General features: G+C 36.3%; 1 long non-coding RNA gene across 1 annotated transcript in view; it reads left to right on the forward strand.

The window, feature by feature from the left end:
- Window positions 1-20,512, forward strand: part of LOC140332564 (uncharacterized) — a 59,725-nt gene extending 39,213 nt beyond the window's left edge. The window contains exon 3 of the long non-coding RNA XR_011921172.1: window positions 20,082-20,512. This is a non-coding gene — a long non-coding RNA (uncharacterized lncRNA). The remainder of the gene's footprint in view (window positions 1-20,081) is intronic.
- The last annotated feature ends 7,174 nt before the right edge of the window (window positions 20,513-27,686 follow it).

The raw sequence follows: 27,686 nt of genomic DNA on the forward strand, positions 1-27,686 counted from the left end.
CCTGAAATGGATCTGGTCTAGGATTGAAAACATTTGCTAACAAATAGCTATTAAATATCTTGAAATCCATTTCAAGTTTGCTGGATTACCCACTGATGAAGTGTATACTCTCCAGCCTTGGATAACATTAATAAATCAGGGCCATTATCTTCAACATGGATAGTCAACAGTGTCTAAAGAGATGGATTTTGGGGCTAAGGTACCTTTTGAATGCCATTTCATGGAAAGAAACACAGTGGCAATTGTGAAGACAGAAAAAGTCCTAATAATATTTCCTGCAGCATATTTACAGTATGTGTTCTTTCACTGGATGCAAGTGAAATGAATCAATGCCATCTTTACATATGTATTTTCTGGTTAATTATTCTTGTGGTGGAATTTACTTTATAAACTGAATAACTAATAGTCTGTTACAAAAATGCTCATTTACATTTAAAGCACTTTGTAGACTGATGAGAGCCTGTGTCACTCATTTACCAAGTGCTATTGTCATGATACCATATTATTTAGAGTCATCCCACATAGGTGATGGATCCATTATCCAAACCATGACAACTAAGAGATTCCGGGTCACACAGGGTTTGAAAGATTGTTGGTAATGTCTCATGAACTATGGAGCATAGGAATGTTTTAAATGCCTTTTTTTAAATATGTAATATTAATATTTTTAAATATTAAAAGGCAAACTCAAAGCAACACACCAAATTTAGTACATTAGTAAAGTAATGTAGTAAGAATGTTACTTATACATGTATTTTATTTACTAATAAAACAAATCAAAAAATCACTTTAGTATTTAATAAATGTATATTGGTTTAATGGTCATTGCTGTAAGTTGAACCTTTTTTATGATATTGTTGTACAGTTGTTACCATGCAAAATGTTTCTTTCCTCTTTTCCCCGTTTCCTTTGTTAGTATAGAACTGAATATCCTAACATGACTTCAATTTGATTATTGATATAATGTTGTTCATTTTATACTGCATTGAATTTGAGTGTTTGTAACAGGTCATTTTTTCTTTGTAACTTCTAGTCTTTGTATTTCCTCATCCAATGTTTTATTTTATTTTTAATTGTTAATTGTTTGGTATTGGTGTGTTCTTTTCTCTCTTTTCCAATAAACAAATAATGTTTAAAAAATGTTAATTGTGTGACCATTTCCTACTTTTCCTGTGAAACTTAATTCAAGTTACAACCTTAGATACCCATCCACTTGAGAGCTTGTAGACATATATTTCTTTGGCTTCAAGATGTGTTACTAAGTATCCAATATCTAAATGTGTTAAAATAAGCAGAACTTAATTATGAAACTTGCTAACATTTAATTTTTTTACACTGTGTTCAAATAATGAATACTTTTTGTCATGTTGATAATACTCATATGTTTATCATTGCCAACACTGAATATACTTGTCAAAAAGATTAACAATAAAGTAAAGGATTTTTACAAAGTTCATTTTCTTACATTTATAACAAACTAATATGATTAACATAATGTTGGAAAAATAAAAATAAGAAACGTGATATGGTAGGGCATTTTTTTTTTGTTGGAATAGCAATGTCATTCTGATGATTTTCTCATGTATTATAGACTATTCCGGGAATATCTAAGTTTCAGTGAATAGAAACAGTCAATAGGAACTGTTTAAATGCTGTCCATTTACTTTATTTTGTACCCTAAAAGCCCTGGAGCAGTTTTTGTTTTTAATAATGTTACTTCCTTAAAACTAATGTGACATCTGACAAATGTTATCAGCTTCATTATGTTTACTTTACATTACCACGGTGTAGCGTGATTTTAAGATCAGGTAGATTTCCTAATGGAAGAAAAGCTTACAAAATGTTCCAAATAATTACTCTTGGAAATCTGAACCCTCTTAGAATTCCTCTACAACATAGTAAGAAATATTAAAAAGATTTTATATGATTGTATATTTATATGCATTGCCTTTCTAACAATGTCATTTATTATAATAACTAAAGTAAATATATTTATTCAAAAAGTATGGTGCTATTTTTATGGGGGAGGGGGGGGAGCCTATGTTTTTTTTTTTTAAATATGATAAGATTTTTTTTCATCTGACATGCACATTCACTAGATATTGAATTTCAAGCAAGTTCCCATTGAGAGGTAAGCACAGCAGAAGCTTATATTTGCTTAATCAGAAGAGAATAAAAGAAATCACCTGATGCTTCTTCATTCTTTGTGATCAATATCTTGACAGTTGTCTGTACAAATCTACTGTGACTGTGTTCTTTTGATTCACAGTTAGATTGCCATATAATTGTGTTGAAAATATTCACACTGTGAAACAATTTGACTTTGTATATAGGCACCTTTATTTATCCTGCAGCTCAAAAAGTACTGCAAAAAAGAGTCCTAAATAATTGAAAGAAATTTGGTTCCTTACCCACTACAGAATACCAACCAAACTATGTTATAATGTTATTTAATGATTTCTATTGATCTGTTTTTCTGTTTCAAGCTCAAATTTAAGATTGCCATTCCGTTCACTTATAAAGGTATTAAAAGAAGCCAGTGAAATGGTTTAAATAAAAGTGGTATATTGTATGTGCATCTTTCATTATATCAGATTTTTCTGCTCATCACAAAGTGGAAGAGCAGCAATTTTTAGTGTGGGCTATTCAGGCTTTTATGGTTCCGTCTAATTTCTCCAATATTCTTCAATACCAGTAACAGGATAAATGTGGTTTTCAGTCCGCCAAAGCCAAAGAGCAATAGATATGTAAAACCTGACATAAAAATATAAAACAGAAAACAAAACATCAAGCATCATAGTACCTTATAGACCATAGGGTCCATACCAACAAAGTTTCTGACTATTGACTATTTGACAAGGGTTTCCTGAACATAATCAAGTAGCTAAGAGTTACTTCTTTACAAGATCATGAGCAACCGCCATGGGTACCAAAAGCAGTGTTGAAAATCCCACAGTCCATTACAAAAGGGAGCACCAGTTCTGTCACCACTGACAATCACCAATGACCATCACATGTCAATGTATAAATGGTGACCCATCAAAATTTGGATTTTTAATTACACAGGGTGACTAGATTTTTTTAAATATGTCTTTTTTTTGGACATCAACAAATGTACAATTTTGGGTTAATATGTCTCTATCCTTCCTAATAACTATTTATATGTTTTTTATCCATGCATAGTATCAATAGAAGTAAATGTGAGTGTGAACTGAATAGAATCCTTTTAGCATTCATAGTTCCTTGTTGGACCAAAACTTGATCTTTCCTTTGTCCAGGCTAATTGTCCTGAGAAATAAGTGTTTCCTTGTGTTATACAAATGGCAGTAAGTGGACATGAAAAACATTGTTGTCCTTGATTTTCATTGATACTGCTGTTATTGGCGTCCATTTAACACATCAGTCAACCTCCTGAGGCTTTTATTGCTTTAAATTCCAGCAACACAGCCATTGAAAGCCTACTTGGTTACACAATGTGTTGAAAACACTAATTAGTGATGTTGACTTTAGAGTGCTTGTACTGGAGAAGAGGGCTGACAACAGAACACAATAGATTTAGCTAACACCTACCTAAAATCTTTAAATACTGGCCAGATAAGCATGCGCCAATCTGGACTTTCCTTGAAAGAACATTTCTCAAATATGCATGTTTGCATTAAGCAAACCTAAATGTTTGTTCTGTGAGGGCGGGGGAAGGAGCAATCTGAAGAGTCATTTGTGATGTCAACCTCTCCATTCTAGCCAAAAAAAAACTATTAAAAAAAGGTTAGCATGGCCCGAGATTTTATACAATTTTGTCTCTGCCTAGCAAACTTTTCCATTTATTTAAGCCTAGGCAAATATTCACAGCTTATAATTGTGATTTAAATTTCTGGTGTAGAGGTACATTAAATGTTTCCAAACCATGGTTCCACTGTAGAAAAAAAAAGTTTATCATAAATTATAATTGTGAATCAGAAAATGAAATTCTAGCTAAGCACTCTGGCTTATAAGACCTATAATAATGTAATTCATTTACCCTAAACCAAAATATCTGAACATTTTTGTTAGAATGACTATACGGAGCCTAGTATATGCAAGCAATGCCAGGAATTGAACATAATTTGCAATACATTGATCTTAACCACAGAATTTGAAGCCCTTGCAGGGATTGAGTATCCCTGTTCATACATGGTGGAGATTTTTCATTGTCTTTGTTGTTTCTCTGCTTTGCCAGAATTGTTAGTAATAGGAAAAGAAAAAAGCCTTGACTATGGCACATGGTTTTCCTAATAACAAAGATCATCATAGCTATGTGGAGATGGAAACATTTGTGCAGATGTGTGAAAGTGTTAAAAAAAACATGGTTGAGATGCCTACAGCATTCATATTTAGAAGAACATGCTAACAGGTTGTTTTAGGTAGAGCTGACCATAGAGGAGAAATCATGTAGAATATTAATAATATTTTTCCATTTTTACTGGTTGTATTTTGGATGTTTGTCTTGAAAATAATTTACGGAGATAAAGTTTGAAAGGAATACTTTATGTAAATGAAGATTGCATAAATTCTTACACATGATTGAAGCATTTTCCCTGAGTTTTGTGGGAAAACCTTATGTGATGGAAAAACATGGATGTTTTCATATAGTGGCCCAAAAAACATAAGCAACAGTTGAAACACTGAATACAATGTTCAGGCTATTGAATTTTGCAGACCTATGTTATTACACACATGCAAAAATTATCGTTGGAAACAAACAACAAACAACCATCTTCTGATAATCTTTAACATAAAGAGTGAACAACGACTGGCCAACGATGCCGATGAACAAGGATTGTCGTTGGAAGTGAACAACCGCCCCGGGGGATCTGATTGGGCGGCGATCGTTCGCAATCTATTGTGTGTACAGTAGTCAGTGATCGTGGATGGTTCTGCAATACACTTTCTCCTTTACATGTCACTTCCTGCATCAAATGATCGTATCCAGCGTGTGTACACAACTGGTGGATTATATTTGAACGATCGTACCGTTACAGCATGTACAGAGTTGTGAACAACACTATTGTTTAAAATAATTGTGCATAATCTAATGATCTGTCGTTAGTCGTTTGTTTTCTAACGACAATTATTGCACGATTATACCTAGCCTTACTCTTTCAATTGCCTTTATCTTTTATTCATCTTTATCATGGCTAAAACTGCTTGGTAAATCCGGACTTTGTATGGTCATCTAGTAGATTGCATTAAAAACATTACACACTGAAAAAAGCTGTAGGCTTATTTAACTTTTTTAGAAAATACATGGTATGACCAAGTACTAATTGCCATGATATAGGCTTGTAAATGAGTAGTAACAATGCTTATACACTCCCTGCAACACTGTTATCCTACTGCATTTTATGCAAGCACAGCCAATGAAAATTCAGGAGCAGTGTAGTATTATTGATGCACCATCACAGCAATCTGTAGTAAGTGGACAACATTTGCAGGATCAACAGGTTTTTGTGGCAAACTGTAATTAGACATGCTTATAATTCAATGCTTGCACTTTTTCTTTCTTTTTTATTGGCATGCCATAGTTTTAATGTAACAACTTTTCATTGCAATTTCTCTGCCCATATCTCAATGTGCTTAGGACTGCAGGTACTTTTCAAACACATTATAGAATACTTTGTGTGAAATAAAAATCTGTATTCTTCCCTATACTCATTTACTTTATATACATTCATTAAACAATATGCAAAGAATTATCATATTACACAAATCCAATTTCAGAAAACACCATGTAGTGTTTATTTATTTATTTGCTCCATTAAATAAACATGTTAGAGAAGATACTAAAAGTTGTTTATTTGGCTTGTGCCAGTAATAAAAGAAAAGTAACAGATGTATGATTTATGAATTAAAGAATACACACATGTTCTGATCATTTACATCTTCCTTTGTTATGATGCAACTGTGAATTATGTTCACTTCAGGTTCATAATGAGACGCAGGAACAGATGGCAAAAGTTTAAACTGGCATCCGTTAAAGTAATCCATAGTTTCAACTGATTGTTTTCTAAAAAAAAAATGTTTGTTGAATGGGTCGGATTGTAAGCCTCATTGAATTGTAACACACTGGCAGGAAATGTGAGAAAATAGAACAGGGCTGAGAATGAAATGAATGGACACTCCTAATAACCTTTCAAAGAAAAGGTAAAACGTAACTCCCTTCAATCATATTTTAGTTTTGGATAGATTGGGAGAATTTTTACATTGGGAAAAGTTGTATGTAAATATAAATGTAATATAAATGTAATGTTGTATAAAAAGGTTGGCAATACCCTAACATGTAATCTGCTTGGCGTACCCTGGGATCTTTGGATTAAAAACTAGTGTACCAGGAGCACAGTGGGGATATCCAGCTTCTACTCAACAGCGTGAGTGGCATAAGGGGGGGACACCTCCTAGATTGTAAGCTCTTCTGGTCAAAACATGTGCCTAGCTGCTATATACTATCACCATGACATATCACACAGGTCCAAAATAAATATTCTTTTCCTTTGCATGTTTTTTGAACACATATATATCACTTTATTTTGGTCCACCCTACAGAAGTTACTGCAGACATTTTTATAGACACTTTTTCCACTTTACTGGATAGGAAATATATGGTCAGAAGACATCCCAGCTCCAACCAGCCTGTCTCAATGTTTTATTGCTCTGAGTTTGAACATAAGAAGGAAGAGATAGAACTTCTCACAATTGGGTTGATTTACTAAAGAAGTTTGCACTCTTCACTTGGTAAAATTAATTATCATTGTGCAAGGGAGTTTTCATTTAGGTAGTGAATACAACGTTCACTGACTTCAACCATCTAATCATGTGCAAGCTCAAATCCTGATTATTTTTTTAGATTTTCTTGCACAGGAATAGGTATTCTTTGCAACTTGAATTTTCACCATGTTGACTACAATAGGTAAAATTCCTTTAAAGTTCATAATTTACTCTGCCTAATAAATGGCATAAACTACTCCAATAAATCAACCCTGATGTTTTTATTGCTGTCTGTACCTTCATGTCATGGTGATAACTTTTTCTTGTAAGAAGGTCACTGGAGAGCAAGTAAAGGAAACTCTCTGCAACGTGTCCACAAACACATGTAACTCTAACCAAATCTATATAAGGCTCAAGAGTAACTTTTCATGGAGTTAGGCTTCCACTGTTATTTACAAGACAGTATACTACAGACTACACATGGCAGTGTATTGAGCCAAACTGCAACTCACTTGACCCAAAAAGGCATCTCAACACACAAAAATCTGAGCCAAACTTCATTTGTTTATATCACAGTGCAATGCATAACATTCAATCCATTGTTCTTCTCTACAAAGCATTGTCATTTCTGTTTTGACGGTGTTGGTTTGCCATTCACAATGAACATCACTGCCATGTAGACATATAACATGTAAACCGCCTTGGCATAAATTTAATGAATCCTGTCAACCTATAGTCACATTGCGTAGTATATTCTCTAAAGTGCAACAGTTTGATTCCTGTTGTTTATATAAATAAACGATTATTTATTATTTTTTAAAAAAGTGACGGAGCCATTTCATATCTCCCAGTGCTGTATCTGAATGATCTATCCCCAAGCTTAAGATCTATCACAGGTGGATGAAGCATCTAAGCCTTGTGCAAATACCAACTTTCTGCCCAAAAGTCATGATTTGCATAGGTTACTCCGGGTGGCAAAAGCAGTGTTGGGTAGTAATGTATGGTAAACCTACACCATATGTATAATATCCCAACAACTGTATAAGTCATAAAAATATGTATAAGTTGATATAAAATGATGTTTAGTCCCCATTTCTATAAATAAAAATGCTTTGGTGGAAAATCTAGGAAGTGTGATTAATTCCTCAACACAACCAGCTTTCGTCATGCCATGAAATGCAATAACTAGAATCTGAAAGTTGAACTTATGGTTAGGGTAAAAATGATAGTTCATAGTACTAAATCATTAACATAGAGTCCACCACTGATGTATTACTTAGCCTAATGTGTGCTGTACATCTTCCTTTTACCAGGCTATGTTTTTTCTTCCCTAGTGCAAAAGGACAGACAGTAAATATTCTCATCACAGCAAAACAAAAACATTTTATGTTGAACTAAAAGCCAGTGATAAATCAGCTGTAAATGGTTGCAGGGTTCCTTCAGAGGCTGTTAGGGGTTCCTTGAACTGTGAGTGATTGACCTCCTTTTTGATGATGCCTCCATAGTTCTGGGGTCAACACTACTTGGTAGAGCCAGCTGCATGGCCCTAATGATGTTTTTAGTTGCCCAATGAACCATCATTGGACATTATTTCTTCATCCATCACATAACAGCCTACAATGTTACCTATTATTACCTGAGAGTCTATATCCACAGTACCTATGCATTGGAGGGCTTGTGATTCTCTTTGGTCACAGAAATAACATGTGTGAGCTACCAATTTCCCTGCAAAAAAGCAAAATATCCAGTCTGAAGGGACTATTGGCTAAACTCTTTTTACCCTTTGTACTTATGTTCATGCGTACAGGTTTATTTATTTACTTATTTTTAACATATATACTTCTGTGTCAAATATGTATGTATGTTTGCTTTTATTTGACATGCGTTTCTGCTACTATTTGAACAAGACAAACTCTATCATTATCCATCACACAGAAGGACAAAAAACAGTTAATAACTTTATCTGTTGACATTTTCATGGAGCAGCTTTGTTAATTAAACCACATCCTGTTCATAAAAGTTAACAGGGTACTGGGTCAGAAGGGGAACTACGAAAAATAGAGAACAAGCAAACAAAATAAATTGAAAGGCTGACATTAATAAATATTACACGAGGCTTCAGGCTAGCTCAGTGATTGCCATTTAACATGGTCGTCTCTTAGATTACTCGCTCCTGTCTTTTAACAGGCAATAAATCTCAGGTCTTGCATACTTTCACTTGTCAATTAAAGTCTATATGCACTGTCTGTCACATTTCCCAGGAAAGCAGGAACAATGTCTTGCAAAAATCTAGGACACATCCACTCCTTTTGCTGCAAGGGGACTGAGCCAAATTTGCACATCAGAGGGAACAACTGTTGCAATCTCTAGGAATAACATTTTATTCCCTGACATATATCACATACATGGAATCAAATAGGTGAACAAATGTAGCTTACTAATATTAGGTAATACTGGACTTTTTAAATATATATACTTATCCTTAATTGTATAATTATCTATATGCACAAAACTATTGGCAAGGTATATCCAAAAATGTTAATAATATGTGTGTTGAATGCTTTTTTTTTATGTCTATAGGAAAAATAAAAAGCAGGGTTATTCAGGGCTATGGATGTGCTATTTGCATCCTCGCTTGCAACAAAGGACTGTCAAAAACAAGCATTTGTAGACGAAAGCTTGAACAGCTGGGAGGAAATCTGTGGGTGTCAGGAATAAGGTAAGTATAGCTACATTTTGTGTTTCCCTCTGGACAAATAAAAGCATTTACAACAACAAGTACCCCTAAACAATGACACCACCATAAAGACATAAATATTTTTCAGAAGCCTAAGGCTAAGTTGGTCTGTATGCAAATGCAGTCTGTCCAGAAATGCCTGTGCTGATACAGTGTGTGAGGGAGTTTCATGAGCTGAGAAATCCTTTGTCCCTGTCTATTACTCTGCTTTCTTGGGGTTTATTTCATCCAGGCTTCTGATAAACCTACACTAAATGGAGTAACAGAGCAATGATTGCACAAGAAATGTGACACTGACAAGCACAGACACAATACAAAGGTTTGTGGGGTTTGTGAATGATTGTTCTGTATCAGAGGAGAGCTGATAACAGAGGTTAGTGAAAAACTGTTTGGGGGGACAATCTTAGCTTGAGGGGTTAGTGGTATAATTCATGCTTTAGGTTTGTCTAGAGATCAGAGTTGTTCTGATTTCAGTAAATAAGGGAAATAAAGAGTTACCTGTACACTATAATGTACAGCTTGCCTGCTCCATTACAGACATGTATGGTGATAAAGATAAACAGGGTAACTGTGCTGAGATGTGAGATCAGTGGAGTTCAGTTCATGTCTTCCCTTCACTAACACAACTCAGCCCTTTAACTGGTCACTAATCTCAAAGACTGACAGAAACCCGATTACATAGTATAGGGTAAAGGTAATTAAAGAAGGTTACACTATGGGCCTGATTTAATAAAGCACAACAAGACTGGAGAAGTTACACTTTCATCTGTAAACCTGGGTGATCCAGCAAACCTGGAATAAATTTATTAAAAGTAATTTGCTATTTGTTAGCAAATAATTTCAATGGTGGACCAGATCTGTTCCAGGTTTACTGGATCATTCAGGTTCACCGATGAAGATGTATCTTCTCCAGTCTTGGAGAGATTTTTTAGATCAGGCCTAGTGGGAAGAAAGGGAGGTTTGAGGGTCTTTCAAAGGTGAAGACTAGAGTTCAGATTTAATGCCTGAACACCATCTCCAGCTGACCACAGGTACAAGACTTGCATACATGACTGACTACAGCACTTTACTTTTTATTTCTTACTTATTCAGCCACAATGTACAAGCATGTTCATATATGTTTACAGTAGATATCACTGGCACTGCTTTTACTCTGGGGATTACAATTGTGGAATCTACAGGGATCAATCCCCTATCTCCACTGTGATCTCTCAAGCCGCAATGCTGATAAAATCTGAACATAGCATATGTATTCTAATTGTCACATGGTCCTGCTAATACGGTCAGTATTGTAAGTCAAACCTTTCAGGGCTATATTCTGAGATAATTATAGATACCGCTATATAGTTATAGCTAATTATAGCTGGTTGTATATTGTGGCTGAATATTATCCCAAACACAAATCAGTAGACATGCTTGTCTCTGCTTACAGTGGATCAGTAAACAATATATTCTCCACATGAGCCACTAGATAAGTAGACAATGTTATGCCTATAGGTAGTATTGGCTGTAATATTATAATACCATTGTATATTTATTCGGTAACCATAATATAGTTAGTGTAGATTAATAATAACCCTTTCTTGATCATTGGACTATAGAAAACAAGCAATTTAGCAGCATACACTGATACCGGAAAACCTTTTTGTCTATTGTGTGTCTACAGTTTAGTATTTGTTTACCAGCAGTAGGATATCTCCCGTGTATATAGGATACAATAAGAATGGAATTCACTTTACTAGGAAGAAGAATGTTTATTTTCACAGAAGGGGGGCTGTTGTGTTTGGTTACTAAGTAAGAATGTTTACAAAGAATGGCTTGGCAAAGCTACTAATATTCTTTTTTCATGCAGATATCAAATCTCCTTTGACTAAGGAATTGTTCATGGTGATATTTTTTTCTTGTAAATACCAGCAGAGTTTTTTTAAATGGTTCTTGAAAGACATGAAAGCCACTTCTGTAGGTTTGCATGATATCAACATGTCTGTAAAGGTGCGTACACACTTCCAATTTTTATCGTTCCAATCGAACGACGAACGATCGATTGGGCAAAAAATCGTTCGTAAAAAAGTAACCAACGACGCCGACGAACGAGGAAAGTCGCTGGAAACGAACGACCGGACCGGCGGATCGGATTGGACGACGATCGTTGAACATCGTTCGTGTGTACGGTCGTTCGTTGATCGTCCATGTTCAGAGCATGCGTGATGAACGAACGTCCGTTCACTTTCCTGTCGTGCACATAGTTCCTCTATCGCTCAAACGATCGTATCTATTGTGTGTACAATATCTACGAACGATCGTGTCGTTAACTCTATGTGCAGGATCGGTGCTATACGATCGTTCGTATATATCGTGCATGAACGTTCGTCGTTCGTTTTCCAACGATAATAATTGGAAGTGTGTATGTAGCTTAACTGTTCCATAGCTGAAAAATGTAGTTAGTCCATACACAAAGCAAACGTCCCAATGTTTGAGGTAGCATGGGTCATATTATGGGTAATGTCTACCCAGAATTATATATAATAATTTATCATTTTCATATTATCTTGAACTGTTACATATCAATCTGTGTTCATGAAAAAGAAACTCAATGAAAAGCTATTTCTGATATTAATACATAGTTTCTTTGGAAGGTAAACACAGGCATGAAAAGTACAAATCCAGGTATATACCTAACAGAAAATGAACTCCAGGCCTCTAGGCTGGAAGACACCAAAGTACCATTCTTGATTAGTGCAGACAGTGAGCGAATGAACATTCTAGCTGTGCAGTAAACAATATAATACCATTTAAAAGCCCTTGACTTTTTTTTTTGTTTACTGGTCCGTCTCACTCAATTTTCAAGTGTAGTTGAAGATTTTCAGAAAAGAAAATTTAGGTGTTTAGGTGTGATCTTTCTGAATTGAGAAACTTTTGGAAATGTCAATGTATCAGATTCAATCTTGAATTTAAAGTTGGTATCAAATACTCAACTTAGATTCCAAGTTGTGTAATATTCTGACACATTTAGTAAGGGCAGGGTAAGTCATTTAGACTATGTACACACGTAAGATCACTGAAAAAACCTTTCTTGATTGTTTCCGGTGAAAGATGAATGAAGAGCTCTGTACAAACAGCATTATTCTGTTGCACTGGAAGAGGAGAATGGGTGAGAGCTACCACGTTGTGCTCTCCTTCATAGAAGTGAATATGGGTTGTTCCTAATCAATCATTTCTCAATACACCAGGACATATTAATAAAAAACATCAGCACTGCTGCACACACACCAGATTTTCACCTGAGACAAGCATAACTGTTTATCTCAAGCAAAAACAATTACCCGTGTGTACAAACAAGCAAAAAAAAAGTTTTTATTGCCATTATGGCTACACGTAGCTTTTTAATACTCAATATTTGTCAAACCCTAAAGTGAACAAGTAGCAGAAGATTGCCAGTTTAAATTTGCAGAAGAAATCAGTTTTCATTTTTTGCCAAGGCTAGGGATGAGCGAGAATGACATCCTGTCATACCTCTGACATTCTCGCGAAAATTTCCTCGAACTTCCAATGGTTCCACAAAACCATGGGAAGAGAAACTTAAAATAGGTGGATTCCCAGAGCTGCATTCAGCCCTGGGAATCTCCCTGTTTGCGATCCCCGGGGCACTAGAGGTTAATTAACCTGTAGTGCCCCGGGGATCGCACACTCTTCTCAATAAATGCAGCCACAGCTGCAATCATTAAGAAGATGCCTGGCAAAGGAGAACCTCCTGACATTGTAATATAAGTATCTCAAAAAATGATACATTTGTATCGGTTACCAATGTATCATTTGTAAGAGATACTGCAGCTACATAAGAGATATTTAAGCTGCGTACACACTTCCAATTTTTATCGTTGGAAATGAACGACGAACGATCGATTGGTCAAAAATCGTTCGTAAAAAAAGTAACCAACAACGCCGACGAACGAGAATAGTCGCTGGAAATGAACGACCGGACCGGCGGAGCGATTGGACGACGATCGTTTACCATCTATCGTGTGTATGGTCGTTCATTGATCGTCCATGGTCTGAGCATGCGTGATGAACGAACGTTCGTTCACTTCCTGTCGTGCACGTCACTTCCTGTATCGCTCAAACGATCGCATCTATTGTGTGTAGAATATCTGCGAACGATCGTGTCGTTATCTGCATGTACAGGATCGGTGCTATACGATCGTTCGCCGATATCGTGCAGGATCGTTCGTCGTTCGTTTACCAACGATAATTATTGGAAGTGTGTACGTAGCTTAAGAGATGTTAATTAACCTGTAGTGCCTGGGGATCACAGAGGATTTCCAGGGCGATCCTTCTGTTCGGCGAGAGCTCGACCTCTCGGCGAATCAGAAGGCCGTTCTCGCTTACATTTTCAGTAAGTGAGAAAGGCCCATTTCGCCACAAGATCGAACTTAATATTCTTGCCCACTCAAGGCATAGAATGTCATTTTCTCCAAGAATGGTAAGTATTTCAGTTTTTTTTTTTTGTTGATATATTTCTGTAAGTTTACCAAGATAGCTTTTATTTTACATTTGTTTCTGGGTCTTTATAAACCCTATATCAGAGCTTTCTTATTATCACAGTATGTACTTTAATGCTAACAAATCTTTAGGTTTGTTAAACGAGCATCTTCTTGTTAAATCTCCAAATGACTGTATAAAGTATTTGGTAATCACATTTATCAAAAAAAACAATCCCAACCAGTTTATCAACTACTAAACTGTTTTTGCACGTACCCTCAAATATCATCTTATCCCTCTTTATTGTACAGTGCTGTGTAATACGTTGATGCTATATAAATTCTGTTTAATAATAGTAATAGTGGTTGCAAAAGTCATGAGTATTTGCTTCAGCCACTTTAGGACCATCCTTACAGTCTATGTTGCTTATCAATTAGTAAGTGCCAGCATTATTATATATCTTGTCAGTTTATTCCAATTATATCCTATTTAATGTACAGTGCTGCATAATATGTTAATAACTTTACAATTCTTACAAACTTAGATAGGAATGTCTAAAGCTGCCGATTGATTTGTCGTCCAGAATATTGTTCTACAATTGTGCACTTTGAAATCATGTCTGGTTACAAAAAAATAACACTGATCCATCCAATCCAACTATAAAACCATACCTCTTTTCTTCACAAAGCATGGCAGTAGGATTTCTAAGTGGGAAAGGTTTACAATTTTTAGGTTTAATGCTAACGAACACACACACACAAGATGACACAGCAGTGTGGCTTTTGCATCGTTTTTCCCAATGAACGCAACCTCAATGTTTAACCTGAGCAGTTAAATTGAGTAGTTTTATTCTGGCTAGTTTTAAAGTGTGATAGGGCCCTTGAGTACAGTATTGTAACCTTTTTGGCTGTTACTTTTTCATGATATAATTTAATTACACAAAGTACAGGAAAAAGAATGAAGATGATGCAAAGAATCTGGCAAAATGATTAAATGTACACTCCCAGAATAGAAATCCTGTGGGATGTGGAGCATTAGCCCTCCAGCAGTGCAGTGAGAAATGTTTAGGTAACAACTAAACTTTATGCTGAACACTCATGTTTTGATAGAATCATAAAATCTTTAATCTTTATGGTACGCTGTTTAGTGGAAAAAAGCAAAGACCTGCTATTTGTGTTGTCTGTTGTATCAATGGTATCTTCAAATATATTGCCATCCTTAAAATATGTACCACTGGACAGTTTTCAGTTAATAGAAGAAACAAGAAACATGTGTACTTGACAGTCTGTATTTTACAGACCCCATTCTGGACTTCAGGGAGGATTTCAAGTTAAAATATTATATGGTTTAATGTATCCATCTGGAATAGTAAAGTTCAATCAATTTGCCTGTAGGGAAAATTCTTTGTTGCAGACTCAGCTCAATACAGTGTTGTCTGATGTATTGTTTTTAGGAGATTTAATTAATCAAGTCTGTTACAGGGATAAGGGACTTGTGGTCTGACAGTTCCATTCCAATAGCTTCTTCTAAACAAAAATGCATCTCTCTGATAGAAAAAAGAAAGAAAAAACTTTTTACACTATACCTGACTCAGCGGAACTTTTAGTAGAGAGTGCCAATAGCTAACTTTTGGAAGTGTTAGTATCGGGACATCCCTTTACAGGTAAATACAGAAAAAATAATAATATAGTTAATTTATTAAAATATTACAATAAGTTAACTGTAACCTATTTATTATGTTTATTGCATAGATGCAATGGTCTAAAACAGCAACAGCTCCAACAGCAAGATCCCACAATTCTTTCCCCCGGGGAATGATGATTTTCTGAGATTTCCTGAGAGGAGTCAGGCAGGGAGAAACTGTCATTTGTATCCAGAAAGAGCCAGCATTATATTCTATAATATCTATAGCTAACAAATATACACTTACAGCCAAACCATCCAATCAGATTGCTGTATGACCACCACTAGCTCATTTTGCCCCAAAACAGGCACTAATCAATATGGTATTATGTTTGTGTATCACCGACTCTCCTTCTCATGACCCGTTGGGGCATCAACAAACACAATATCTTCTTATCAGGTCACTCCAACTCGAACAATGGTGGGAAGGAGGACACAAGATGATCACAAAGGCACAGACTAGATTGTTTACTAGGTGGGAGCCTCATAGCAGATTATTCAGAGAAGTTTGAATGACAAATTGGAATTTTTCAGATATTGAAATCCCTATTGATAGTAAGTAGGACTTTTCACAACCCTATACATCATGAAAACCATAAAATATTTACTTGGGAATCAAAGTAAGGTGGGAGACAAAAGACTATTTGTTTAGGATTGTAATTTAATTGGATATTTCTGTTTAGATTTTCTGGTTCAAAGCAAGAAAATAAAGTTGCACATGGGATCTAAATGGACCGTGGTGAACAATAACTATGAGCAATGCTTCCTACTGAGACATAAGGATGTTTAAACAGCTGTACTTCGGGAAGATGACTCTGTGTCTGTCCTGTTTTTATATATTAAAAACTGCAATGTGAGACTTGGATTGGGTATCTAATGCTCCGTTGTAGCCATCCGTAAGGCCACCCATGTGAGACCACAGGGAAAAAGTCTAATGTGCTAATTTGTGTGTTTCTTTTTATTCCCAGAGGTTCCCAGCGCTGAATGGTGCTCTATTGCTTCTCTTGTTTTTTTTTCCTAAACCTACACTGCTTGTATATTTGAAGTATTATTCTCTGTTATACATGATATATGTGGAAAACAATACAATATGTGCCAAGGCTTGTAATAATAAAAAGATGGTTGAGACAATTAATCACTGATCAAAGTAGCAACATTACTTCTCCATCTCAGCACTTTATATTAAATCAATTGGATATTCTCTCTCTCCATCCACCCAAAACCTGCTTGGGATTGCACAGTTACCCTCACCATTTGCTGAAGTTTCACCCATTTTACCTAAAAAATCTAGACTTAGGTATGTCCTGCAAATATATAGGAAATGTTAGGAGCTGCATGACTGTTCTAAGCAGTGTTTCTCAAACAGGGTTCCTCCAGAACATACTAGGGGTTCCTTGACCAATGAGCAGATTGAGACTCTCATGTCAGTTTAACTGACACCGGTAATATTTTGGCTATCAGTAGGGGTGACATTATTCCCGCTGGCCAGCAATGTAAGAGGCATTATTTTCACTGACCACCACACTAATATGCTGTGAGCTGTGGATATTGGAATTATAAGGGTTCCCTGAAGACCTAAAGATTATTTTAAGGGTTCCCCCATGTTAAAAAGGTAGAGAAAGTCTGGTACAAAGGTATTCTGTCCTATCTTGTTCTACTATAACATACTATGCTACTGCATCTGTCAGCTCCAGGTTTTATAGTATAAAGTTGCAAGAATTTTGCGCTGGAGAGAACCTAATATCTCTTATATTTAAGTGATTCTGAGCATTCCATACTTTAAAATCTAGCAGTTACTGAAATTATACAGGTACTGTGCTGGGGCAATGTTGTGCTGGGTAAGATGTCAAATAACAAACCACCATTTACTTTAGCAGAGTAGGAGAATGCTAGAATCCTTGTGAATAGCCTTTTGCTGTCCTTGAAATTTTACCGTCATTTTCTGTCTAGTAAAACCATTGTCAGCAGAACAAAAAGATAAGGTGATTTTCTCAAAAAAAGTCTAGATAGCAGACAAATCTTCAGAGGATTTAAACCTTGCATAAAAACTAGAAAAAAACTTGTTTTCTTGACATATCGGTCATACCCATGGCATCATAAATGAGAATGCTTGTAGTATAACAGAAAAACTTTGGACCTTATTTATTATTATTCATTATTATTATTATTATTATTAATCTCCAAGGCTGCCGAGCTTCATCAGTGAACCTGGGTGATCCAGCATACCTGCAATGGATTTCTTAAAATCAAGAAAATGTTCTCAGTTCTGGACCAGATCCATTCCAGATGTTTTGAATCACCCAGGTTCACTGATAAAAGTATATCCTCTCTGGTCTTGGGAAGCCTTAATAAATCAAGCCTTTATTCTTGAAACATTGCATTAACCTCTCTGGCGGTATGATTATTTTGTATTTTTACATATCAAATTGGTACATTTAACATGTAAAAATACTTCCAATTTTAAATTTCCTGACAGTCCTGCCCCTCCGACGCACGCTGCCAGGCCATACACACATTGCATATCTGGCTGGCATCTGCAACCCCTAGCCTTGCGTCTCTAACGCTCACATGCCGGGATGGCTAGGGGAGGCAAATACCAGGCATCACCAATGGGACGCTGATGCTGGTCAGGCATTACCAAGGGGACCTAGATACCAGGCCAGCAACGGTGAAGGAGGCCGCGGGCTTGTTAGGACCAGGTAAGTCCTCACGGTCACCCCGAGTGTGGCTCAGGGTTACCGTTTTCTGTACAGAAATTTAACCCCGAGCCACAGTCGGGAATACCGCTAGGGGGGTTAATAAACAGCATTCATGTTGCATTTTAGAATCCCTAAATGACAGTCAGTCAGTCTGTATGACACATGAAAACCTTTATGGCACCGATTTTGGCATAAAACTACAGCCCATTGATTTACATAACTGTGCTGGGTTTACATGATAATAGGTAGATTGATGTTGCCCCTGTCACCATTCATTAGCCTATTAGTAAGAAGGTCAAATATAATCCAAGTATTCTGCACCTTTTGAACAATGAGGGGTCATCCATTTTAGCACCTAAAATCTTTTAAAGATGGGGTAAATTTAGGGAAGCTACATCTTAACTAGCAGGTTTACAATGTGCCTTTTATTATGAACTTTTACAGAAACTTTTCAAAAGTCAATTAGGAGTTAGGTATTGACAGAGGAAAACACTGAAGAAATGACATTCTATATGTGCCAGAGGCTGATATCGTCCTGATAACTATACCGATAACCATTTTGTGCTCTGTCCTCATCAGTGTAAATTACCCCAGTAGATATTGACTTTCTCTAGTTATAATATAGTTATGAGGAGAATGAAAGGATCACAAACATTTACAGTAAGTAGGGGCGGATATAGATGGAAAGTATGCCACTGCGAAATCACCCCAGACCCTCCTCAGGCAACAGGCATTCCCCAAGGATCCTAAGTCAATTGGGTGGGGGAGGCCAAAGTCAGTTCTGCACAGAGGGCCACTGTTGGCTATGTCAGCCACTAGAAGTAAGGATATGTCTAAGCATAGCATTTGAAACAGATAATCAAACAGGAAAGCTTTAGGGAAAGATGCATATAGGGGGTATCTGTGTGTATCAGAGAATGGAGTGTTGGTGGCTGCATTGACACAGGGGCTGTTTAGCCATTGGGAGAAAAGAGAAATGGCTATTGTGTACAAGTATGGCGGTACATTTAACTTGGTCTCCTTGTGTTTGAGGGTCGGTCTCTGGGTGCCAGAACAGCCCTTTCCTAGTGTCTTAGGGCTATACATAGTAGTTGGCAGGTGAAGGAAAGGTGATGGAGAGGAGGATTAAAGATAACCTGTTGCTTTACTATGTTTTGAAGAATCCCTTGCCTTGGGCAAAAGGCCCAACCTGACAGACTGTTACTTGCACTTTCAGGTATGGGGAACATGCAACCTATTTTAGTCTAGTAGGCAATTGCTTGGCCTGAGCACTGTCAGATGATAGTAGGAGTGATGTCTATATCACAATATAACAATGCTGGACACTGTGAATATTAGTGACAGCTGATACAAAGGGCGACATCTGACAAGGTGAGTGTAAGTGGGTCAGGGGTGCTCCTATTCCAAAGACACTGTAACATACAAACAAGCATGTTGACTATACCTTTCTTCTTTACCTTCCATTCGCCAATTTAAATACACCAGTGAAAAAGCATTTAAAACCTATAATAAAAGATCTCCAAAGTATTGTTAGGATGCTGGGAGCAGCAGCATTTAAGGATTGACTGCACTAAATAATGAAAGACATTCAGAAGGTTGTTTGAATTTTTACATCTTCAAATGAAAAAAGTGTCTACGGGTGGCCAGGCACAGTCAGCTCCCTCACCTCTCTAACAGTTTTAACATTGGCGTTACAGGTATTTATGGCAAATCCCAAATTTATAATCTCCTTGTACCCTCAGGCTATAAGCTCTTCAGTGTGACAAGAAGACTCCAGAAAAGTTATTTCCTGGCTCAAAAATCCATTGACAACACTCCAGGGGAGCTTACTCTCTGGGAAACATTCTTACTCCATGCAGAGACCCAGCAAGCACCGGCAATTACATCTGACAGCCTCAATACCTGGACAATAGGAATTTCACTCATTCCAGGAATTAGGAGAAGCAAGTGATTACAACCATGACTGGGAAATGACACCTGGGCCTGGAAAGTCATCAATGACTGCAGCTTCCCGGAGCCTCAGGAATAACAAGACAATGTTAACCGATAAACAAGGTGCATGTTAAACAGTGCAGAGAGAAACTCTGTTTTTTGTTCCAGCTAAAATAATATTCTTTGTAAATGAGTACATGCATTTTGAACATTTGTGATTGCTTACAAAGCTGTGCTTAGAATAATATTTCCTGTGTTGCCATAAGATTTATCCCTGCAATAATTTATTAAGCAACAGGATACATATTGTTTAATGTACTTGTAACAGAATACTTAGACATGTAATGATTTGGAAAGGGCTACTGGTCACAAGTTGGAATGTTGGAGGCTGCTAGAGCTGAATTAGAGGAAACAGTCAATGAAACCATGATGGGAAATTCAAATGGAAGGTCAGAAATGGGAGCCAGAACTCAAAACTCATTGCTGGACAAGCCTAGTAATGCAAGAAAACAAATTAACAGTTAAATCAGGCAGAGAAAAGACAAGCCCGGCCACAGATTCAGGAAAAAAGTCAAATATTGGATGTGGTTTTTTATTTACACGAGTTCCATTCTCCATAAATTCTGGTTCGTATCTATGTGGCTTTTATATGTACATTGTACTGTGCACTACAGGTTAGGAAATATGTATGTATGCACGTTTCTTCTGTTATCATTAAACCAAAATGAACATGCCAGCACAGTACGGGTTCACCAGTTAGGTGTGTTGGGGCACCTTTCAGAATGTATTGAAGTGAATCAACACTTGTAAAATGCATCATCGTACCGCTGCAGTCTGCACCCGTTTCCCAACCCCAGGAAATTCCTCAATGACACCCACAATAATAATTAAAACATCTGTACACAAACAATCAGACACAAATATATTTGTGCTCATCTCCCAGGGACTTTAAGTAAGTTGGACTAATAAAGGTGTCGAAAGGGTGTAATCCAGAATCAAAATTCAATCTAATCATCTGCACATACAAAAATACATGCACACTTTATCAGACAGCAACCAAAGCTCTTTGATGTATGCTTGTCTCCTAAGGAATGCTTTGTCCCTGCTTGGAGATTAAGCCTCTCGTGTGACCTGGTGACTAAAATCTTGCTTTGTCAGTAGATCAGGAATAAGGAGGGCATTTTCCAAAGGGAATATGTGGCTAATAGGCCCATGTGAGTAATGTATAGTAGAGAATTATTATTAATATTATTATTATTATTATTATTATTATTAATAAACAGGATTTATATAGCGCCAGCATATTACGCAGCGCTGTACATTAAAAACGGGTTGCAAATGACAGACTGATACAGACAACGACACAGGAGGAGGAGAGGACCTTGCCCCATTTCCTTTACTTTGAAGAAACCTATTCTCACTTTCTGTTTTATCTGGAGATAAGAATTAAAGTAATTCTCAATGGTATACAGACAGAAAAAAAAACTTCTGTGTTTTTACTATTCCCTACTTTATGCAAAACTAAAGCTTTTGGCTTCATATACACTTAAAGGTGTATTTATAACCAGTAAATATAATTTTTGCAAAATGTTTGTGAAATTTGTCACTGAAATTGTTTGCATTGTTTGACTTAAGGATCTGCAGTGAGTTATAGGATGATGCCCCTTTTTTAACAAGACCATGCAGTTTTATTGTGAATCAAAGTTTTAGTTAAAAAAACACATTTTTAAAGCCCCTGCCCAAAGCTCCTGAACATATTATTACACCAAAATGGTTTATCCGCTTGTCATATTACTTGCACATATTTTTATGTTTTTTCTTTTTTTTTTGTTACAATATGTTTACCTGATCATGTCAATTATTTTACCTTAAAATACTGTCAGAGCATGAGTATATACATATGACACCCCAACATTAATGTACAGTAATTAGGAGACTGTATTAAGAGGAATGTAAAATATCTGAGTGATTCAGGAAAATGATTATAATTGCAGCTATTTGCCTAGAAAGGCTTTGTAGGACCACATGAATTATTTAGAATAGAATTAAATTCAGGTCAGGGATTCCTTTATCTGCATTCTAATAGGTTCTATCTAAACAGTGCTGGAACTTTCCTGGGAAATATACAGATCACTGCAAAGATTACACTTCACCCTGCAACATTCAACTTCCTATTTTAAAGGTGTTGTTTTGCTTCAGACACCAGAAATAAATGAATTACAAAATCCAAGCTCTGTTGCTGGCTTGCTTTGATCTATATGACTTTTCTTTAACAAGCAGTAAAATAGAATGTGAAGGGTATTGAAGTCATCTATACTAGAACCGGTATTTCACATGATGTTTGTCATACTAGTTACAGTATATGTAAACTCTGATAATTAACATCTCTTATTCACTGGTATATTCATTAGACAGTGGAAAGCATTTTGTTATAGCTGTGTAATATTTGTAAAAAATATCTGTTGATCCCATAAGAAATCCATGTGTCCTGTGCACTCTACAGTGATATGTATAAGTGGTCTAATTCTAATGTTCAACTTTGTGAAACACAAAACACATCCCCCCACCCTCAGTTAAGAGATAAGGGGCAGGGGTTTTGTATTTAAATCAGGGGCAAGAAATCCAGGGTGACAGCATTGCTCCTCCATAGATACAGCACAGTGGGTCAGCAGGATCACCTTATATCATGTAAATAATACAGCTAGCACATCTAAAGACTGCATTATATTATATTTGTTAATTTTTACTTTACATATACTGTTAACATTTTTATAAATTATGTATTTATATGATATTTGAATTTCCTTTGCCTATACACTCAACCACAGACACAGCATATATACAACCAGTCACAGCATATATAGAACCTTGGTACTAAGGGGCCCAAAGTGTATCAAGAAAAGTTCCCCTACACCATTGCACGAACCCACCGGGCAAAATGGATCCATGCTTTCAGATTGTTGACATCTAATTCAGACCCAACCAGTAGAATTCTGCAGCAGTTGTATTCAATTTTCCTGTTTTGGCACCCGCTGTGATCTCCTGCTGCTGTAGTTCATAAAGTCATCAAGGTTTCACATGTTGTGCAGTAACAAATGATTATTTGAGTTTCTGTTGTCTTTCTCTTTGTTCAAACCAGTCTGACTTTTCTCCGCTGACCTCTGACATTAACAAGGTATTTTTGCCTTGAGGGAACTGCTGCTCATCGGATATTTTCCCCCATTCAGGTCCATTTTCTATAAACCCTGGAAAGGGTTGTATGTACAATTAAAGTAGATCAGAAGTTACTCAGTAGATCTGAATTACTCAGACCAGCCTGTCTGCCACCGACAACCATGCCGTATTCAAAGTCACTTAATTAGCTTTCTTTCCCATTCTGATGGTCAGTTTGAACTTTCGCAGGTCGTCTTGAGAATGTCTACATGCATAAATGTATTGAGTTGCTGCCATGTGATTGGCTGAATTAGATATTTGCATCAACAATTCGAACAACTTTACCTTATAAAATCACTGGTAAATGTATATCTTAATGTGGAGTTCACTTCCTGTTCTGGTAAACCTAACAGAAAGTGAGAGTAAATATTCCAAAGGAAAAACTCTACTTTACCAGTTTCTGTTGGAACATGTAGTGGTAACAATTTAAAATGTTGCATTCTTGTACTTATGGACAGCTTTTGCTGACCCTGGAGCACAATGACATCACTTATGTGCACACCTATGTAATCTCCATGTCAAAGCATGTACAAGGATATAGTTATGTCTGGACAGTGAGTTTGGATCAGCAGAACAGAGAGAAAAAATAAAACAGTTTATAAGGCTGCCTCACACACATTTAATAAGTGACTTTCTCATTTGTGGCATATACATATACAGTTAGGTCCATAAATATTTGGACAGACATTTTTTTTCTAATTTTGGTTCTGTACATTACCACAAATAATTTTAAATGAAACAACTCAGATGCAGTTGAACTGCAGACTTTTAGCTTAATGTCAGTGGGTTGAACAAAAAGATTGCATAAAAATGTGAGGAACTAAAGCCTTTTTTACACAATCACTTCATTTCAGGGGCTCAAAAGTAATTGGACAAATTAAAAAGCTAAAAATAAAATGTTCATTTCTAATACTTGGATGAAAACCCCTTGCTGGCAATGACAGCCTGTAGTCTTGAACTCATGGACATCACCAGATGCTGGGTTTCCTCCCATTCACATACAGCCACTAGTCTGAGATTATGAAGTATCTGGAAGGAATTTTCTACATTTTTTGAACTGTAGATATAATAGTGGCATGTTTTTAGAAAGCTTGAACAGCATAGAGTTGGTTTAAGACATTGTTTCTTGATTTGTACTGAGAATTTCTATTTTTCAAAAATGTAGTTAAAAATAAGATTTCGGTGCAATTTCACCATTTGGGCAAACTCCATGAAAGCTTTAAATTGTTTCTTAGTATAACATAGTTTTTTTTCAACTCTCCTGAACCTATCACCTACAGTTCCTCATTGCTTTAGGAAGAATTTTATCTAGTTGTCGTACAGTGTAGATTTATTGCCTACAGAAATTCCACTACAGCTCAGCTACTCTGAAATGAATCATGTTGGTCCAATGAAGCCTTCCAGCACTGTAAAAAATCCCAGAGTCTCTCTACAGATAAAAAGTGAAAACAGCTGAGGTTTATAGTTTTGCAAAACAAAAGTCTAGAGTATTAAAATGTTTGAATTATGGTTATAGTGTATTTCTATGCAGGGAACATTAGCAATTAGGCCATCATACAAGATATCTAGATGGTTGCTAAAATAGAGTTCCACCATTACTTTCATAGCTTGCTTGCTTCAGGGAAGACTTAACACATCAGATCTCAAGGCCATAGCATAAAATCAGCTTTTCTCAACCTTTTGACTCTTAGGGAATCCTTGATATAATTTACAGGTTTAGAAAACCCCACTGGGGGGGTTCAGTGGGAGAAACGCCTATTAAATTGGTGGCCAGACAAAAGAATGCCCCTCCTTCAACAGTGCCTAAATCACCAACTTTATAGCCAACTAAAATCCTTAGAGCCATGAAGCTGGCTCTACCAAGTGGTTGTTGGCCCCCTGAACTATGTAGACATCATCAAATAGAACCAAAATCAGTAACTGTTTGAGGAACCCCTGGCAACCCCTAAAGGAACCTTAGGGTTTCATGAAACCCTAGTTGAGAATGGCTGGTATAAATTCTAAGGTCAAGAATTAAATCTCTGCACTGCTGCCCATATTCCCCAAATATGTATATCCATACCACTCTGTAATGTACAGACTATGCTCACAGCTACCTTGTCTTTGAGGTATCTTTACGCTCAATAACATTATTAGAACACTGAAGGAAAGAAACCAATCTATTCTTAATAAACTCCAAACAAGCCATACCTTTTAAATAAATAAATCTCAAGCATAGTGAGTAAAATAAAGTTTCTGTCTCATTGGCAAAATTGGTAATTTGATTTTTTTTTTAAATCAATGTAATTGAAATCATCACAATACCTTTTTTATGCAGTATGTATCATATTTTTATTCAAGAAATCACAGCTTTTGTGTTGATTTGCCATGCTTATGACTAAAGAGAGGAGAAAAGAAATTCAATTTCCAGCAGATATTATGCATATTGTTCCACTGCCAACTCAAAGAGCCATGTTAGCATCTTGGCTGCCGCCCTACAAACCCACCATTACATCTATTATAAACACAATTGAATTTATGCATTCAGACAAATTATACACCAAGAGACAGAAATAAAACACATTCTTTGTGGAAATGAAAGTATTTTATTATATACAAATACATTCTGTCTGAGATATATCATATCATGTAATCATTTATATCCACCTACTGGGACACAGAGACTGATCTACAAGGATAAGCAGATGAAGTGTTCCAAAAATCACTGCCTTATTCTAGATTTAAATGATGAAAGCTATAATATCTTTGGCAAGTCTTACATCTGGAATTAGACTCATCTGAAATATGTATGTAGTATAGTTAAAGCTTGCTTATTTTTTATGCTGTTGCCCCATGTCTTGGATATTTATATCCGCCAAGGACATCATGTAAAGTATATATTGTTCTACATTGCCGTTCATGGATGGATGCTTGATCTCAAAATTACTTAATGGATATTCCGAAGTTTGCACTTTGAGAAAAAAAACATTTGTGTTTATGTGTGAATCTAAAAGTTTCTTGGTCACCTAAATGATTTTCTTGAAAGTTGTAGAATTGTTTTTTTTTTTTTTAAATTGTTGTTTTCTTTGAAGGCAACAGAGTGCATAGGCACTGTGCAGAAGTCCTTCTTTTTGTGACCTTGACTATAACATACAAAAGCAGACATTTACAATACAGTGATTTTGCTACCTGCTTTTTCAGGTGATTTCTGTCTATTGGTAATAGTCACCAGCTGGGGGTCAGTGGCAGGTCTAACTACCTAGTCATGGAAAAGTCATTTTAAAAACAAGCACATGTGGCTTTAGGCAATCTTTTTTCTGTAATATTTTTGTCATGGTTCACATAGATAGTGGCTTAGCTGGGGTGTGTCATTTTGCTACATATTTGGTGCTGAAAATGGTCTTTCTTTTCCATCTCGTTTATTGGGCCTATAAGTACTATGTAATTATGATGAAATTAAACTATCATAGAAAAACCTAGGTGATCCAGCAAAACTAGAATGGATCTGGTCCAAGCCTAAAAAACTTTGCCAACTAATAGTAAATGATTTGTAAGAAATCCGTTCAAGGCTTGCTGGATCACACAGATTCTCCCATGATAGTCTATCTTCACCAGCCTTGGAGAGCTTTAATAAATCAGGTCAATTGTCTTTTTAGCATTCTTGAACTAGTTCTGGTGTAGAAGTAATGAAAAGATTGAATAAAATTGACTATGGGCAAAAAATGTATATGGTAAACTCAGATATATGATGCAATCTGCCACTAAAAAGCACATAGACGTTTTGTTGTATCTGATGGTCCTTCCAGTAGGGGCTAATGCCCACAGGCAGTGAGGTTGTGGTGCACTTACTGCTTTCTCATGCTAGTAAAAGCTGCCATTTGGGAAAATGCTACGTGTAGCTTGAATAGGGGCTACTCACTGCCGCCAGGTGTCACATATGTAGACGCTGGTAATGTTTCAACCAGATTTGCTGTGCGAGTGCTCAACTTCGCTTGGGGTTCCGTGCAAAGTCATGCAATAAAGAGGCCAGTATGAACCTGCTCTTAGGCTTTATTGTTCTTCCTTGCTGTAACTGCCAAAAAAACAATATGTAATGTCCATCTACATCTATTACTCTCCAAATAATGACAAGGTTTCTATCCAAGAGTATAAATATTGCCACTCCATGTATCAAGTGAAGTGGGCAAAGCCTTCCTAGGACAGGGCATGTGTTACTGGCTGGA

The sequence above is a fragment of the Pyxicephalus adspersus genome, chromosome 6 (assembly GCF_032062135.1).
Source record: "Pyxicephalus adspersus chromosome 6, UCB_Pads_2.0, whole genome shotgun sequence".
Classification (NCBI taxonomy): domain Eukaryota; kingdom Metazoa; phylum Chordata; class Amphibia; order Anura; family Pyxicephalidae; genus Pyxicephalus; species Pyxicephalus adspersus.